We start from the raw sequence: 19,496 nt of genomic DNA on the forward strand, positions 1-19,496 counted from the left end.
ATAGGACAACAGATCCTCGGATCCTTGTCTTAAGGTCATTAATTCGTGATCTAGGGACAACATATGGGACTTTCTGTCAAATAATTTACGTAGTTCCAGGCAGAAATCAGAGAAATTATGCAAAACAGGGTCGTTCTTTTCCAGTAAAGGAATGGTCCAACTGGACGCATTTCCTCCCATGTAGGACATCATGAAGGCTGTTTTGGAAGCCTCATCCTGAAAAACCATAGGCTTACATAGGAAATGAAGACGGCATTGATTCAAGAACGTTTCAAATTTTCGCGGGTCTCCATAAAACATTTTGGGGGGAGCTAGAGGTATTCCATGATTTTGGATTATATGGACCATGGGAGTGGTATCGGTAGAAGAGGATGGGGCTGCAAACGAACCCCCTGTTTGGAAGGAAGGAGGCGGCGGCAAAGTAGCCGGCCTAATCAACGGTTTCACAACCTGCTCTTTATGTGCAAGGTCGGACATGTCTTTACCTAAATCAGAGACCTCTTTATTTAAAGCCTGGCTCTCTGCACGGGAGGTTTGGACCTCTTGTTGAAGTTCAGTAAAGCTCTCCAACAAGGAAGTGAGAATAGTATTTGTATCCATTGTCTAGGCTGGGCTGTATTCTTGGGCTTGTCAATCTGTCGGGATTGAAAGCAGCGCAAGAACACGCAAGCGCCACTAACCTGACTCTGATGGCCAGCAGAGACGATAGACGATAGTCCTCCCAACTCCGCACTGCACAAACCCCAACAATGGAATATACCCACTATTCGAGCCTGTACTGAAAGGGGCCGGGAGGAGGATTGGCATCGGGGGATCTGGTACTTCTGGTATCGTCTGGTTGTTACACCACGAGGTTACTGGTACTGGGACACTGCAGGCAGAGGAGGGGACAGAGAGCAAGAGATTAATACCACAACTGTAACTGTCTGAACTCTGGTTCCCCCCCTTTGATTCAAAACTCACCAGTTTCTCAACCCCATGTATCCGAGAAGGAATCCATGAATACGCACTGCGCACTAGCAAAAAGGTTGCCAGAAGTACGGAGAAGTTAGCTTCACTTCTCGACCTAAAACACACTACAGGTGTCTAGGGGATCTGAATGAGGGCTAATTGTACTCAGCGTTAAAGCCACGCTTCGTAAGAACCACAATACTCCTTGTGGAATGGTGTAGCCCAAGTATCAGGTAGGGTCAGTAGAACCCGGACAGAGAGAATTGGAATCCCCAGTTATATAAACAATAATGGCAGATGCACCTGTACCAAACTAAACAATATCAACAAACACAAGGATAGGAGGCGAGCCCGCACTCCTCCGGTATACTTGCACGACAGGATAAGGCTTGCAACAAGAATTCTACTGGAGTCCTGACCACGCTGGCTCTTCATCGGCGTTGATTGCTCCAACGAGAACTGACCACGCTGGCTCTTCATCGGCGTTGTTTGCTCCAACGAGAACTGACCATGCTGGCTGTTCATCGGCGTCGTGTTTAACAAGATAGCTGACCACGCAGGCTTTTCATCAGCGTAGATCACGGTAAATCAACTCCGAGAGAGAACACCCAATACTGCTAACGAGAGAGTACGGAACAAGATTGACAAGCCCCGTTGTGTTCCGGAGGTGGAGTTTAAATAAGGTCCTCCCATTGATTCAACCCCCAGCGCCGGATGGCCTTCTGGGACTTGTAGTATTTCCGTAAGGGGCGGTCAGTACGGAATCTTTTGCATTTGGCCGTGTCGATGGTAGCGATCGCTACATTAAGGATATATATATAAACATATACCTATTTAAACACACACACATATAGTTATATGTGTATGTTGATGTACACATATGTCAATCAAAACTAAAACTAAAAATATTAATTAGAATTGATATTATATATTTTTTTAATTTACTAATATAACTATATATAAGTATATATATATATATATATATATATATATATATATATATATATATATATATATATAAACATACAAATACAAAAAATAAAAGCTATAACAAATAAAGAAGAAAACACTTTAAAAACATTTCAATTTAATTAGGCATAAAAAGTAAACAATTCAAAAAATAAATTTTACTAAAAATATCTTAAAAACAACATACATTTCTTGATGTCAAAAATATAAAATTATATACGCAAACAAATAATAATACATAATTAAACAATACTAACAAAACGATCACATTTCAGAAATAATAAATATACTATTCCCACTCCAGTCGACACAACAGTAGGGAAAGCATTGGACACAGGAGGGAAAAAAATACTATTTCCACTCTAGTCTGTGCAAAAGTAGGGAAAGTGTTGGACTGTGGAGGGGAAAGATTCACTATTCCCCCTCCAGTCAGTGCAACAGAAGGGAAAGCGTTGGACTCAAGAGGGGTAACATTTACTAGTCCCAATCCAGTCAGTGCAACAGTAGGGAAAGCGGTGGACTCAGGAGGGGTAGAATTTCCTACTCCCAATACAGTCGGTGCAACAGGAGAGAAAGCATTGGACTCAGGAGGAGTAAAATGGAGTAAAATTACTATTCCCATGCCAGTCAGTGCAACAGTAGGGAAATCATTGGACTCAGGGGGGGTTAAAATGTACTATTCCCACTCCACTCGCTGCAACAGTCAGGAAAGCATTCGACTCAGGAGGAGTACAATTTTCTATTCCCACTCCAATATGTGCAACAGTAGGAAAAGTGTTGGCTTGCAGAGGGGTCAAATTTACTATTCCCACTCCAGTCTGTGCAACAGTAGAGAAAGCATTGGATTGCTGAGGGGTAAAATTACTATTCCCACTCATGTCAGTGCAACAGTAGGGAAAGCATTGGACTGAAGAGGGGGTAAAAGTTACTATTCCCACTCTAATCTGTGTAGCACTAGGGAAAGTACTTCACCTCAAACACATACCATATTAGTTATGTGTGTGCATATATATATATATATATATATATAGATAGATAGATAGATAAAGATATATATATACACATTTTAAAACAATTAAACAATGTACATAATTATTATTTATTAAAATAATTAATATCAAATGAAAAATGACATTGATTGATTATTTACTTAAATTCCCACACTATACACCCACATACACACAGCCCAAATTTAAAAGATAATAAGAATGCAAAATTATAACACAATTAACATATTAATAACAAAATGAAATATTTAAACAATTACTTTATTAATTAATTATTTCTTAAATATCTTCCCACTCTACCTCCCTAAAAACACAACAAACACATAATTTATATCATAATAAATCTATTTAATAAACAATTTCCATATTTAGTAATGAATTACACATTTTAATTACAATTATTAATTAATAAAAATGTAATATTTTCTCAATTAACTTCTCACACTATACCCCTGCAAACCCAACAACCCACACATATAATATAGCTTAAAACATATAATAGTTGCGTGGTTTACATAATTAATATTATATAAATAAAGAATTATTAATGAATACATTATTACTTTATTTACTTCCCACCCTATACCCCTACAAACTCAACAACGCATGCATAAAACATAACTTTAAAAAAATAATATTTACCCAATTTATGAAATCAATTATCAATTAAATAATTAATAATTAACCAATTATTCAATTATTGCTTAATTAATTACCCACCATATACCCCATGAATGCAACAACGTGCACCTAAAACATAACTTAAATATTAATAATTCCACAATTGACATATTTAATTATCTATTAAACTACTAATAATTGATTAATAATGAATCAATTATTATTCAATAAACTACCCACCCAATACCCATACAAACCCAACAGCCCACACCTAAAACATAACTTAACAAAATATTATTTGCACAATTTACACAATTAATTAATTAATTAATATTATATAAAAATAATAATTATACTTAGTTTAATTTCCACCATGTACTCCTAACACTCTCACAACCTGCTACAACTCTATAAATAACTATAAGCAAATTCAATTAAAATTATAAATAACTCAAATTCTCAAAATTCTAATGATATTAAAAAACATTAACAACAATTATACAAACAATATATTACATATACAACTACAATAGTATTTAAAACACATAAAGATAATTCGAAAATATATTTTTTACAACAATATTGTAAACAAAATTAACAACAATATTCTTGAAATTATATTATTTATATTATTACTTATAACTTATATTATTTATATTATTTACCTATAACATTGATATTTTTGCCATTGATATTCCCGCATCACAATATTTCTGTAACATGATAATGAAAACTCGATATTAGTGTCCCTTGATATTTAGGATTTGACATTTTGTTCAAATAGCGTTTTGGCACGTCCTATTCCAGAACTACCCTTAATCATGACGATAGATGCATCTAATGTAGCAGTTAGTACAATTTTATCTCAGCAACTTGAGAAAACCGATCAGATGCATTCTTTCTCTTATGTCTCACAAATTAAATGATGCTCAGTTAAATTATACTACATTCCACTTGCCCCATTTTTTATCCCATTTCTTGGGGCACCTTCTCGATTTAAAAACCTCCTTCTCAGCGATCATGCAATTATCTAATTCATTTGCCCATTTCCTTGGCGAAGGTCTTTCTGCCACTCTCCACTTTTTGGCAATTTCACATTTCACTAAAGTATATCCTAACATGGTCAGTTGTTGTTCCACTTCCATGAGGTCAGTTGCTTCCCATATATTAAGGAGCCCTTGTTGTGGTGTAAGGGTTAGTGCCCTCCCTAATGCGTCTTGTATATGTTTTGTAGCCCCTTCTCATATGGGTCGTATGATCGGACAGTCCCAAATGGTGTGAAAAAAGGTTGCTTCTTTGTGACAGCGACGCAGGCATAGAGTGTCTGGTCTCGATCCTATTTTCGCTAGTGTGACCCCGGTGAGATATGATCTGTGTAAGATTTTAAGTTGAATCAGGCGGAAACATAGAGTGATAGTCACCTCCATTGGGGACATCAGCACCTCCTGCCAGTCCCCATCTTCAATGGGTCCTAAATCCGCTTACACATAACACATCCGATAAGGAAAGGGTCCGAGGGATGTTTTAGGACCGGCCGTGGTTCGCATCCCCCACCAATACAGTTATACAAACAACAAAGAACCAGGGGTCTAAGCTTAAGAGTCAGGTCTACCAGATCCTACTCGAATCGTAACTATTATTAATTCAGTTATTGGTGTATGAACACCATACAGCTACTGGGTTTCGAAAGGTGCATACCAATGTAACTAAAAAGTGAGCACATGTGTGTGTCGGCGAGACCCACAGAAAAAATAGATAGTGTTGGATTCCCATCAAATGTCTTGCGATGATCTATATTCTCATCTGTTCATCCAGAAAACATGGGGTGGAGTGTCCCTCGATCATTGGGACAGATTTTGCACCCTAGTTGTCATACGATCTCAGTGGGTCAAGCCCACACACACTGTACTGACCAAGAGATAAATGACAAAGTATGGGAATATGTGCAGTGCAAAGGAAAGTGATGCGTGTGAAAGATAAAATAGAGTGGTGAAAACATAGGTTGCTACATTTTATTTAAACGATTGTTTCACCCTCTAATTAAAACCAAGAACAGTGCAAACAAGGGAAGGGGGCAGCCCTAAACAAATATCGACTGTCCTACCAATAAAGGTGAAAACAGAAAAAGGACATTTCTGTTTTCACCTTTATTGGTAAGCTTGATCCACATGCGGTCAGCAGAGTGTAGGGGCTAACTTCTTCACCTCCCCTTCACCCTCGCCTTTTGCGGCTCTCGGAGCCCTCTCTGGCCCTTCGGGCTTTTACAGGCTCTTATCTCCCGGCTCGCTTGTTCCGGTCCCGGTCTCTGGGGGCTCATGTCTCACGTCTCTCTCCGGGGGGCGGTCCTGGTTTCCAGCCTCTTCGTGTTTGTGGCTCTGAGGGGGTCTTTTGGTTTAGGGGGGGCTTCTCTTTCAGCCCGGGGCACCTTTCGGAGCTGGCGGTTTTCGATCTCCCGGCTCCCTGCTCCGGTCGGGTTTGTCCCCTTGGTGCTTGGGTGTTTTTGCCGGTCTTCTTGCCGGTCTTCTCGGTCTCGCAGCGGTGGCTCCTGGGACTGTTGAGCTGCCGCTGCAGAGCGGGATTTGGAGGCAAGCAGCATTGGGGATTTCGAGAGGCCATCAGGCGGCGGACAGGATTGGCTTCCCAAACGCAGGAAGCTCTCTAACGCTGGGGGGTCCCGTGGGGGAAACGAGAGGCGGGATCGACCAAAACTACTGAGATCTAAGAGATGAAGTCCTCCCTCAGATGCAACCGAGGACAAGGAAGAAGGGGGCTCGTGCACTGAGAGAGAGCTGCAGCTCTACTACGAGAGATATCAAGGTGGGTGATTGTAATCCTGAAGCTTCTATTCCATTACAGGCAAAAGCAAAGACTCCCACAGAAGTTTTAGAACCTGTAGAGTTAAACGGTGGGGGGGGACAACGGCCTGTTAAAGAACAGCACTGTCAATAGATACACTCTTAGAAGTAAAGGCATTTGGGGGCAAGTTCTGTCTCCAATAGAGAGCACTCAAGGAGTAAATATTCCTGGAGCCATACAAGCAGAAAAAGTGACCCCCAAAGAGGCGTATAAATCTGTTAGAGTAAGTAACAAAAAACAGATTAAACGAGCCAGCACTGTAGGTACTCGTGTTACTCCTTCTCTTCGTACTTATTTCAAGGTGCAGGCTTAAACTCAAAAGGCTCAAAATATACAGGCAAATCTAGACGCCACAAGCCTGAATGTAAAATCCCCTGAAAAAATGAGCGCAAGTAGAGATTTGGAGGCTGCAGATCAATCCGAAACCACAATATCTTTGGTAAACAGCTTTTACGTCCTAGCAGGGCTAGAAAACGATGAGGTTTTACTACAGAGTAATCAAAACCTGGGGGCAGTGCAGAAGTTCACCAGCACTAAAATTGTTACCATCTCTCTCCCCCCTGATACTTCTCAAGACCTTAGCGCCAATTTAAAAAGCCCACAATCTAGGCTTTCAGTCCAAAATCAAGGGGGCGATTGTCCAAAGCAAGATTCAGGGTCTACCACCAAGACAGAGAATTTGCTCCTAAATTTTATCACAGAGATGAGAGAAAAATGTACAATCTCTGAGGCTAATCAAATCAAGATCCAGGGGACCTGTGAGACTTTGGAAGCCAAAATAAATGATGTTATGGGGAGAGTAGAGGTAATGGAAGAGAAAGTGGAGGGTCTCACAAAGCAAGTGGCAGAAAATACGGGGGAGATTAAGAGATTAAAATCGAAAGACAAACTCCTTGCTGACAAACTGGAGAGTCTCGAAAATAATGCCAGGAGGAATAACATTAGAATTTTAAATGTCCCGTAAGATCTCGAAAATGGAGACATAAGGTCTTTCATAATAGATCTCCTAAGCGATATACATCCCGAAATTGAGAAAGCTACTCTACAAGATGACATCCAGCGAGTTCACCGAGACCCCTTTAACAGACGACCAGGAAAGAAAATGGCAAGAAAAATACTAGTAAATTTTAAAACATATTCAATAAAATATTGCATTCTCTCACAGGGGTTAAAAAAGGGGGAATATGCTAAATCAAACTGGTCTTTTCGAATTAGATCAGACATTTCACGGACCACTCAGGATAGGCAGCGGGAATTGGGTAAGCAGATTTAGGAGGTGAAGAGCCTAGGTGCGACTGCTAAACTCCAATTCCCTGCCTCCCTGAAGGTTATGTGGAAGAATAAAATGTTCCACTTTAAGGAGCCGGAAGAAGTATGTTCTTGGATTTCACAGATTGAAAGCTCGTCAGCTTAATACATAAGTTCTTCTAAGTTTCTCCTGTTTGGCTTGAGGAGAGGAGAGCCCAAAGGAGAGAGGAGCCTAGTACGCCTCTAGAGAAGAGGGAGGGTTCCCCAGGGAGGCAAGGGGGTGAGGTTTTAAGGGTTTGCACCAAAATATAAATAACATAAATAAAATTAGATTCAATGGGTGGGGGGTGCATTCTGGGGAAAAAAAAAATTTCCTCATTTTTAAAAAGTGTGCTCAGGAAACATGAGCTATTTGGGCATAAGAGCCCGTACACAAATCCGTTTTTGTAATTCATGGCTAATTCTCAAGGGTTAAGGATTCTATCCTGGAACAAAAATGGGCTCAGGTTCCCAGCTAGAAGAAGGAAAGTTTTAGAATATTTGCGCCTCACTAGCAATACGACATAATTTTAATCCAAGAATCGCACCTCCTAAAAGAAGAGTGGGCGGAAATACTTAAAAACCATAAATGGATTGAGCACTGCTTTTTCTCATCACAAACGGCCCCAATAAAAGGTGCAGCTATTCTTTTTAGGAAGAGCAACTGGGTTACCATTGGAAAAGTAGTGGCAGATTCCCATGGTAGATGGGTAGCGGTTAGGGCTAAGATTAGAGCGACTTGGATAACTTTTGCCAGCTATAATGGACCAAACATCCACGATCCATCCCATCTCCAATCCTTATTTCTTCAACTGACTGATGAAAATTACCAAATTATAATAGGAGGAGACTTTAATTTGGTACTAAATCCCATAAATGACACCACATCTACTAGAGCTGCAGGGGCTACCCCAAAAACTCGCAAAACACTTAAACATCTCAGAGGGGGGCCTTATAGACATCTGGAGAGAAAAAGGACACGATTCAGGGTTGGTAGGGGGTAATTACACCTTTCATAATAAAAAACATGGCCACCAATCAAGAATTGACTTCTTTCTGGTGGATCGTATTACCTGTAGGGATACAAATAAAATCATCCACCTCCCTGAACACCTCTCTGACCATTCGGCCATTTCATTAGAAATCACAATACCACAACATGTAACCCCCTGGAGATGGACTCTGAACCGGGTCATACTTCTTTTTTTTATTTTTTTTTTATTTTTGGAAAACCTTTATTTACAACACAGTAGTACACAGCTATTCAGCCATACATCCCGGAGGCTAGGCAGCAAGGCATTATGCATCTTGAATGGTGCACACAGAATAGAATGCAAAATCGTATAAGGTTTATTTTATTTTATATAAAAGAAAAACAATGTAGTAAAGAAGAAGGCACCTAACTAGTGCAAGAAGGCAAGGCAAAGGAACATGAATGCGACATCGCCCCGTTCCAGGGGAAGGCTGGGTCAGTATATTGAGTAGTAAACCATACGAGCAAACCATGTGTATAGATAACGGGGGGGAAGGAAGGAAGGACAGTTGTACCTCAATCATTCGGCCGGAGTCGAGAGCTAAGGGGATAAGAGCTCCTCCAAGGGCGTTGTGTCTGGAGGAAGGCAGATGTCACCCCTATACTCATTCCAGGACCCCCAAATCTTATTCCATTTCTTGGGCCTACCTCTGGCAACATACACTGTCTTCTCCCGGAACATGCACCAGTCCATGTTAGCCTTCCACATCTCTACTGTTGGGGGCAAAGCCGCTCCCCATTTCTGAGCAATGTCCCTCTTAGCAACCATGTTACCTAGAGTGACCCATTGAGTCTGTGAACTGTTATAATCCGTGGGGCCCCACACGTTTAACAGGCAACGCCGGGCTTCGGCCAGCAGGTCAACCCCGGTTACTTCACCCATCACTGCATGTATTCGCCTCCAATATGTAGCCACCGACCTGCACTCCCATATAATGTGCATGAAAGTTGCTAAGGAACCGCACCCTACTCTACAGAGGCCATCCACTGAATGGCCCATGTGTATCAATCGGGGGCCAGTGACATACACCCTATGAAGGATTTTCAATTGCACCAGCCTCAGTCTGGCCGGGATTGCCACCTCCTTTGGAGACGAGACCGCGCACTGCCAATCCTCGTCATCCAACTCAACTCCATCACGGATCCACTGATCTCGCACCCCCAGAAGAAGGTCAGCGCGGACATTAATCAATTTTTTATAGGTCAATGAGATAGCACTGTCGGGCATATGGCCGTCCAACAACCTATCCTCCAGCGGGGAAGATTCAGGGATCTTTTCACCCTCCGGCATTACTGCCAGAAGGGCATGTTTCAACTGGGCATATCTGAAAAATTTCGTTCCCCCCAACTGGAACTCCCTTTGTAACATTTCAAAGGATTTGACCTGCCCCTTAGCTATCATGTCTTCCACCTTGGAGATGCCTATCAAGTCCCAGCGGTCAAACCCCTTGGTATGCCACAGTTTGCCCAACAATTCAGAGTCATAAAGTGGAGTTGCCATCGTGAGTCTGCCTTTCCACCCCTGTGCCTTCGTCACTGCTCTCCAGATGTGAACCGCTGTCTTAGTGGGACCTGTCATTCCTCCATCCAGAGACCTCGAGTACAGAGCCCTGTAGTATTTCCCATCGCCCAGGAGCCACCGATCCATGGCATATCCCGGACTTATGGCTGGACCATAGAGGCCGTGGTTAAGGGCAGCCAGCTTCGACGCCCAATAATACCTCCGAATGTCAGGCAGCGCAATCCCTCAGTCGTACCACGGAAGGGTCAGTTTAGTGATGGCAATGCGCGGCCTGCCATCCCAGAGCAGGGTTCGCTGTAGGCCCTTGACCTCTCTAAAATACCCAGACGGGACCGGATCCTGGGTGTTCTGAAGCGCGTACAGGAACCGGGGCAGGAACATCATCTAGAACAAAGCCGCACGTCCAAGCAGGGAAAGCGGCAGCTTCCGCCACCCCTCCACGTCACGCCAAAGGCGCGCAAGAGGGGGAAGCAAATTGTTCGCGTAACGTATTTTGGGATCGACCAAAATGTAGATACTCAGGTATTTAAACCCCTGCCTCGCGACCTGTATATTACAGTCCCACGGGAGCCTCGGGACCTCACCCCTCAGGACGTACAGATGGGACTTCGACCAATTGATGACAAGGCCAGAATGACTGCCGAAAGTGCGCAGTACGTCGCAAACAACAATAAGGGACTTACACGGCGAGGTGAGGTAGAGGAGAATGTCATCCGCGTACAGAGACACTCTATCCTCGAAACCCGGGGACCATTTGATCCCACTAATGTCTGGATGCCCTCTTAGCCATGCCGCCAGTGGTTCCAATGCCAGTGCAAACAATAGGGGCGACAGGGGGCATCCCTGCCTGGTACCCCTACCGAGAGTAAATGAAGCCGATGCACGGCCGTTAACCGCCACGTTGGCAAGCGGGCTGGCATATAGCAGCTGGACCCACCCTATGAACCCCGGACCAAATCCAAACTTCGCCAGCACCGCCCACAAGTAGGACCACTCAAGGGAATCAAAGGCCATCGTGGCATCCAAGGACGCCAAGATGGCCGGCTCTTGGAGGGTGCAGACCCTCGCAAGGGCCCCGTGGAGTCTTCTCAGGTTGAGGGCGGTATTACGGTGCGGGATAAAGCCAGATTGATCCGGGTGCACTAAGTCGCTAATCGCTCCAACCAGCCGGTTGGCGAGCAATTTAGCCAAGATCTTGGGCTCAGCGTTCAGCAAGGAGATAGGGCGATACGATCGACACAGTCCCTGGGCTTCCCTTCCTTGTGAATGACCACAATGGTGGCCAGCCTCTGGTCTGGGGGAAGTATACCCGTCTCCCGCGCCTCAAGGAACATATTCCGCAAGGGCGGGGCAACGACATCCGGCTTAATCTTATACAGCTCCACAGGGATGCCGTTGGGGCCTGGAGCCTTGCTAGATCGCAGGGAGCGTATCGCTACAGCGATCTCGTCCACCGTGATGTCCCTATCCATGTCTTCTCTTTCGTACTCCGACAAACATGGTACCTCTATGTCTCGAAGCAAGACGCTAGAGTCTTCCTCCGACATCTCGGAGACCGAGGCATAGACGGACTCAAAGTATTCAGCAAAGACCACGACAATAGCACTGGGGTCGGTAACAGCCCTGCCGTCCTCCCCCAGCACCTCCGGGACCACGCGGCTGGCTCTCTCCTTCTTATCAAGCCAGGCAATAAGCTTGCCCGCCTTGTCCCTGACGTTGTAGATTCGCCCTTGCTGCTCTCTACCCATAGCCCTCGCCGCGTCCTGACATTGGCCCGGTACTCCGACTGTTTAAGGGAGAGAGCATGTAGTAGGTCCGGCGTCGGGCCGACCTCCAACTGAGAGTCTATCTCCGTTATTTCTGACTCAATCGTCACCACATCCGCGTCCCTGCGCCTCCGTACCTCAGCTATTAAGGAGAACGCATCCCCCCTCAGAACAGTTTTAAAGGCCTCCCATAAGGAGACAGCGGATGTGACCAAGCCCGAGTTTTCGGAAAAGTAGAGCTCAATGGCTTTGGCCAAGAGTCCACGAGTCTTGGGATCACGGAAGTACCATGGGTTAATCGGCGCTACCCTCTCGGCTACCACGATATCGAAGTCGAAGGACACCCAGACCGGAGAGTGGTCCGAGATGCCCCTCGCCATCAGTCTGGCCTCAGAAACCGCCGATGCATGGGCCGCCAGGGCCAGAACATAATTAATTCTGGAGAGACTACTGTGAGCCCCTGAGTGGAATGAGTATTGGCGCTGGACAGGATGCAAGAGCCTCCAGCAGTCAATAAGTCCCATTGTGTCCAAAAAGTCGGGAAGCCAGGTCTGCGAGCCTCGAAGATCTCTGGATGGATACCCATCTAACATCCCTGAACCTACAGCATTAAAGTCTCCTCCCATGATAAGCAGCCCCTCGGGAAGACCTAAAATGGCGCCCCCAAGGTCCTTGAAAGTGGCCGTCTGCAGCCTAGGGGGGACATAGATCGAAACTAAAACCAGGGTACGCCCCTCCCACCTCCCTGTGACGGCTACGTAGCGTCCTCTCTCATCGACCACTCTTGAGTCTATCTCCAAGGGGAGGGTTGAACGCACCGTAATCCCCACCCACCGGGAACCCGAAGAGAACCCCGAGTGTGCCACCATTTTGAAGCCCTTTCTATTGAGTGCGTGACACGTGTTTCCAACCAAATGCGTTTCTTGTAACAGTATCACATCAGGTACACACCTCTTGAACATTTGTAATACAATACTCCTCTTAATACGATCCCCCAGCCCATTGACATTCCAGCTTAAAACATTCAGTTTCCTACCCCCCATCATCGAAATCCAAACCCAGTCCGTTCCCAGCGGTCACAGTCGCTACATTAGAAGAGTTCGACCACCAATTGCCCTGCCAAAAAGGGAAAAAAGAGAAAAAGGGATCCAACGAAAAACAGGAACAAAGAAGCCACCCAACCCCCACCCTGCACCCCTGCATTAGACTAAAAAGCCCCCCCAACTCGCAGTGTGCCTGTCGCCCCTAGAAAAAAACTAACCTACAAGAAGCCCCTGAGGAGAAAGGAGGTGACCCTATCCCCCCCCAGCCTCCAAATAGAAAGTTATCGGGGAAAGCCCCCACAAGTCACAGGATTACCAAACCGAACTGCTTAAGGTAGACCCATTGTCCAAAGAGTTCTGTAGTCACCCATCACTCCTGCTGGTCGCGGCCGCCTGTAGCCCCTTCCGACTGCTCCTCGTGTTCGTCACGCCGTTGGGGCAAGGTGTCTAGCCAGTCCCCCGCCATCTCCGGCAGGTCGAAAAACAGTGCCCGTCCGTTATGTTCGATTCACAGTTTTGCAGGAAACAGCATAGCATATTTCATGCCCATGTCTCGAAAAACGCCGTTTCACTCCCATGATTCAGAAAAGGGGTGGTGATGAACAGAGTGTCTGAATTAAGCAGACCACTCTTACCCAGTCCAAAGATCAGGGCTTCATCCATCACCGTTATTTATCTCACTGCACCATCCCAGCTCAGAACCTGGCTATATGCAAATCAGTCTGTCCCTGGCCCAGTGCATCATGGGAACAGGGCAGACTAAACTACCAAGCCAATTCTTCACCAGAAAGGAGACAAGCTACCGGGGACCGGTTTCTGGCATTTCAGCCTTCTTTGGCCCGGCTTGGCTTGAATCCTGATGGTGCAGTGAGAAAGGGACTCATGTCTGAGTATACCCTGCCACACCTATAGTGGCCAAAAACGATTCAGAAAAGGGGTGGTGATGAACAGAGTGTCTGAATTAAGCAGACCAATCTTACCCAGTCCAAAGATCAGGGCTTCATCCATCACCGTTATTTATCTCACTGCACCATCCCAGCTCAGAACCTGGCTATATGCAAATCAGTCTGTCCCTGGCCCAGTGCATCATGGGAACAGGGCAGACTAAACTACCAAGCCAATTCTTCACCAGAAAGGAGACAAGCTACCGGGGACCGGTTTCTGGCATTTCAGCCTTCTTCGGCCCGGCTTGCTTGAATCCTGATGGTGCAGTGAGAAAGGGACTCATGTCTGAGTATACCCTGCCACACCTATAGTGGCCAAAAACGATTCAGAAAAGGGGTGGTGATGAACAGAGTGTCTGAATTAAGCAGACCACTCTTACCCAGTCCAAAGATCAGGGCTTCATCCATCACCGTTATTTATATCACTGCACCATCCCAGCTCAGAACCTAGCTATATGCAAATCAGTCTGTCCCTGGCCCAGTGCATCATGGGAACAGGGCAGACTAAACTACCAAGCCAATTCTTCACCAGAAAGGAGACAAGCTACCAGGGACCGGTTTCTGGCATTTCAGCCTTCTTCGGCCCGGCTTGCTTGAATCCTGATGGTGCAGTGAGAAAGGGACTCATGTCTGAGTATACCCTGCCACACCTATAGTGGCCAAAACGATTCAGAAAAGGGGTGGTGATGAACAGAGTGTCTGAATTAAGCAGACCACTCTTACCCAGTCCAAAGATCAGGGCTTCATCCATCACCGTTATTTATATCACTGCACCATCCCAGCTCAGAACCTAGCTATATGCAAATCAGTCTGTCCCTGGCCCAGTGCATCATGGGAACAGGGCAGACTAAACTACCAAGCCAATTCTTCACCAGAAAGGAGACAAGCTACCGGGGACCGGTTTCTGGCATTTCAGCCTTCTTCGGCCTGGCTTGCTTGAATCCTGATGGTGCAGTGAGAAAGGGACTCATGTCTGAGTATACCCTGCCACACCTATAGTGGCCAAAAACGATTCAGAAAAGGGGTGGTGATGAACAGAGTGTCTGAATTAAGCAGACCACTCTTACCCAGTCCAAAGATCAGGGCTTCATTCATCACCGTTATTTATCTCACTGCACCATCCCAGCTCAGAACCTGGCTATATGCAAATCAGTCTGTCCCTGGCCCAGTGCATCATGGGAACAGGGCAGACTAAACTACCAAGCCAATTCTTCACCAGAAAGGAGACAAGCTACCGGGGACCGGTTTCTGGCATTTCGGCCTTCTTCGGCCCGGCTTGCTTGAATCCTGATGGTGCAGTGAGAAAGGGACTCATGTCTGAGTATACCCTGCCACACCTATAGTGGCCAAAAACGATTCAGAAAAGGGGTGGTGATGAACAGAGTGTCTGAATTAAGCAGACCACTCTTACCCAGTCCAAAGATCAGGGCTTCATCCATCTCCGTTATTTATCTCACTGCACCATCCCAGCTCAGAACCTGGCTATATGCAAATCAGTCTGTCCCTGGCCCAGTGCATCATGGGAACAGGGCAGACTAAACTACCAAGCCAATTCTTCACCAGAAAGGAGACAAGCTACCGGGGACCGGTTTCTGGCATTTCAGCCTTCTTCGGCCCGGCTTGCTTGAATCCTGATGGTGCAGTGAGAAAGGGACTCATGTCTGAGTATACCCTGCCACACCTATAGTGGCCAAAAACGATTCAGAAAAGGGGTGGTGATGAACAGAGTGTCTGAATTAAGCAGACCACTCTTACCCAGTCCAAAGATCAGGGCTTCATCCATCACCGTTATTTATCTCACTGCACCATCCCAGCTCAGAACCTGGCTATATGCAAATCAGTCTGTCCCTGGCCCAGTGCATCATGGGAACAGGGCAGACTAAACTACCAAGCCAATTCTTCACCAGAAAGGAGACACGCTACCGGGGACCGGTTTCTGGCATTTCAGCCTTCTTCGGCCCGGCTTGCTTGAATCCTGATGGTGCAGTGAGAAAGGGACTCATGTCTGAGTATACCCTGCCACACCTATAGTGGCCAAAAACGATTCAGAAAAGGGGTGGTGATGAACAGAGTGTCTGAATTAAGCAGACCACTCTTACCCAGTCCAAAGATCAGGGCTTCATCCATCACCGTTATTTATCTCACTGCACCATACCAGCTCAGAACCTGGCTATATGCAAATCAGTCTGTCCCTGGCCCAGTGCATCATGGGAACAGGGCAGACTAAACTACCAAGCCAATTCTTCACCAGAAAGGAGACAAGCTACCGGGGACCGGTTTCTGGCATTTCAGCCTTCTTCGGCCCGGCTTGCTTGAATCCTGATGGTGCAGTGAGAAAGGGACTCATGTCTGAGTATACCCTGCCACACCTATAGTGGCCAAAAACGATTCAGAAAAGGGGTGGTGATGAACAGAGTGTCTGAATTAAGCAGACCACTCTTACCCAGTCCAAAGATCAGGGCTTCATCCATCACCGTTATTTATATCACTGCACCATCCCAGCTCAGAACCTGGCTATATGCAAATCAGTCTGTCCCTGGCCCAGTGCATCATGGGAACAGGGCAGACTAAACTACCAGGCCAATTCTTCACCAGAAAGGAGACAAGCTACCGGGGACCGGTTTCTGGCATTTCAGCCTTCTTCGGCCCGGCTTGCTTGAATCCCGATGGTGCAGTGAGAAAGGGACTCATGTCTGAGTATACCCTGCCACACCTATAGTGGCCAAAAACGATTCAGAAAAGGGGTGGTGATGAACAGAGTGTCTGAATTAAGCAGACCACTCTTACCCAGTCCAAAGATCAGGGCTTCATCCATCACCGTTATTTATCTCACTGCACCATCCCAGCTCAGAACCTGGCTATATGCAAATCAGTCTGTCCCTGGCCCAGTGCATCATGGGAACAGGGCAGACTAAACTACCAAGCCAATTCTTCACCAGAAAGGAGACAAGCTACCGGGGACCGGTTTCTGGCATTTCAGCCTTCTTCGGCCCGGCTTGCTTGAATCCTGATGGTGCAGTGAGAAAGGGACTCATGTCTGAGTATACCCTGCCACACCTATAGTGGCCAAAAACGATTCAGAAAAGGGGTGGTGATGAACAGAGTGTCTGAATTAAGCAGACCACTCTTACCCAGTCCAAAGATCAGGGCTTCATCCATCACCGTTATTTATCTCACTGCACCATCCCAGCTCAGAACCTGGCTATATGCAAATCAGTCTGTCCCTGGCCCAGTGCATCATGGGAACAGGGCAGACTAAACTACCAAGCCAATTCTTCACCAGAAAGGAGACAAGCTACCGGGGACCGGTTTCTGGCATTTCAGCCTTCTTCGGCCCGGCTTGCTTGAATCCTGATGGTGCAGTGAGAAAGGGACTCATGTCTGAGTATACCCTGCCACACCTATAGTGGCCAAAAACGATTCAGAAAAGGGGTGGTGATGAACAGAGTGTCTGAATTAAGCAGACCACTCTTACCCAGTCCAAAGATCAGGGCTTCATCCATCACCGTTATTTATCTCACTGCACCATCCCAGCTCAGAACCTGGCTATATGCAAATCAGTCTGTCCCTGGCCCAGTGCATCATGGGAACAGGGCAGACTAAACTACCAAGCCAATTCTTCACCAGAAAGGAGACAAGCTACCGGGGACCGGTTTCTGGCATTTCAGCCTTCTTCGGCCCGGCTTGCTTGAATCCTGATGGTGCAGTGAGAAAGGGACTCATGTCTGAGTATACCCTGCCACACCTATAGTGGCCAAAAACGATTCAGAAAAGGGGTGGTGATGAACAGAGTGTCTGAATTAAGCAGACCACTCTTACCCAGTCCAAAGATCAGGGCTTCATCCATCACCGTTATTTATCTCACTGCACCATCCCAGCTCAGAACCTGGCTATATGCAAATCAGTCTGTCCCTGGCCCCGTGCATCATGGGAACAGGGCAGACTAAACTACCAAGCCAATTCTTCGCCAGAAAGGAGACAAGCTACCGGGGACCGGTTTCTGGCATTTCAGCCTTCTTCGGCCCGGCTTGCTTGAATCCTGATGGTGCAGTGAGAAAGGGACTCATGTCCGAGTATACCCTGCCACACCTATAGTGGCCAAAAACGATTCAGAAAAGGGGTGGTGATGAACAGAGTGTCTGAATTAAGCAGACCACTCTTACCCAGTCCAAAGACCAGGGCTTCATCCATCACCGTTATTTATCTCACTGCACCATCCCAGCTCAGAACCTGGCTATATGCAAATCAGTCTGTCCCTGGCCCCGTGCATCATGGGAACAGGGCAGACTAAACTACCAAGCCAATTCTTCACCAGAAAGGAGACAAGCTACCGGGGACCGGTTTCTGGCATTTCAGCCTTCTTCGGCCCGGCTTGCTTGAATCCTGATGGTGCAGTGAGAAAGGGACTCATGTCTGAGTATACCCTGCCACACCTATAGTGGCCAAAAACGATTCAGAAAAGGGGTGGTGATGAACAGAGTGTCTGAATTAAGCAGACCACTCTTACCCAGTCCAAAGATCAGGGCTTCATCCATCACCGTTATTTATCTCACTGCACCATCCCAGCTCAGAACCTGGCTATATGCAAATCAGTCTGTCCCTGGCCCAGTGCATCATGGGAACAGGGCAGACTAAACTACCAAGCCAATTCTTCACCAGAAAGGAGACAAGCTACCGGGGACCGGTTTCTGGCATTTCAGCCTTCTTCGGCCCGGCTTGCTTGAATCCTGATGGTGCAGTGAGAAAGGGACTCATGTCTGAGTATACCCTGCCACACCTATAGTGGCCAAAAACGATTCAGAAAAGGGGTGGTGATGAACAGAGTGTCTGAATTAAGCAGACCACTCTTACCCAGTCCAAAGATCAGGGCTTCATCCATCACCGTTATTTATCTCACTGCACCATCCCAGCTCAGAACCTGGCTATATGCAAATCAGTCTGTCCCTGGCCCAGTGCATCATGGGAACAGGGCAGACTAAACTACCAAGCCAATTCTTCACCAGAAAGGAGACAAGCCACCGGGGACCGGTTTCTGGCATTTCAGCCTTCTTCGGCCCGGCTTGCTTGAATCCTGATGGTGCAGTGAGAAAGGGACTCATGTCTGAGTATACCCTGCCACACCTATAGTGGCCAAAAACGATTCAGAAAAGGGGTGGTGATGAACAGAGTGTCTGAATTAAGCAGACCACTCTTACCCAGTCCAAAGATCAGGGCTTCATCCATCACCGTTATTTATCTCACTGCACCATCCCAGCTCAGAACCTGGCTATATGCAAATCAGTCTGTCCCTGGCCCAGTGCATCATGGGAACAGGGCAGACTAAACTACCAAGCCAATTCTTCACCAGAAAGGAGACAAGCTACCGGGGACCGGTTTCTGGCATTTCAGCCTTCTTCGGCCCGGCTTGCTTGAATCCTGATGGTGCAGTGAGAAAGGGACTCATGTCTGAGTATACCCTGCCACACCTATAGTGGCCAAAAACGATTCAGAAAAGGGG

Source organism: Lissotriton vulgaris, chromosome 8, assembly GCF_964263255.1.
Source record: "Lissotriton vulgaris chromosome 8, aLisVul1.2, whole genome shotgun sequence".
NCBI lineage: Eukaryota > Metazoa > Chordata > Amphibia > Caudata > Salamandridae > Lissotriton > Lissotriton vulgaris.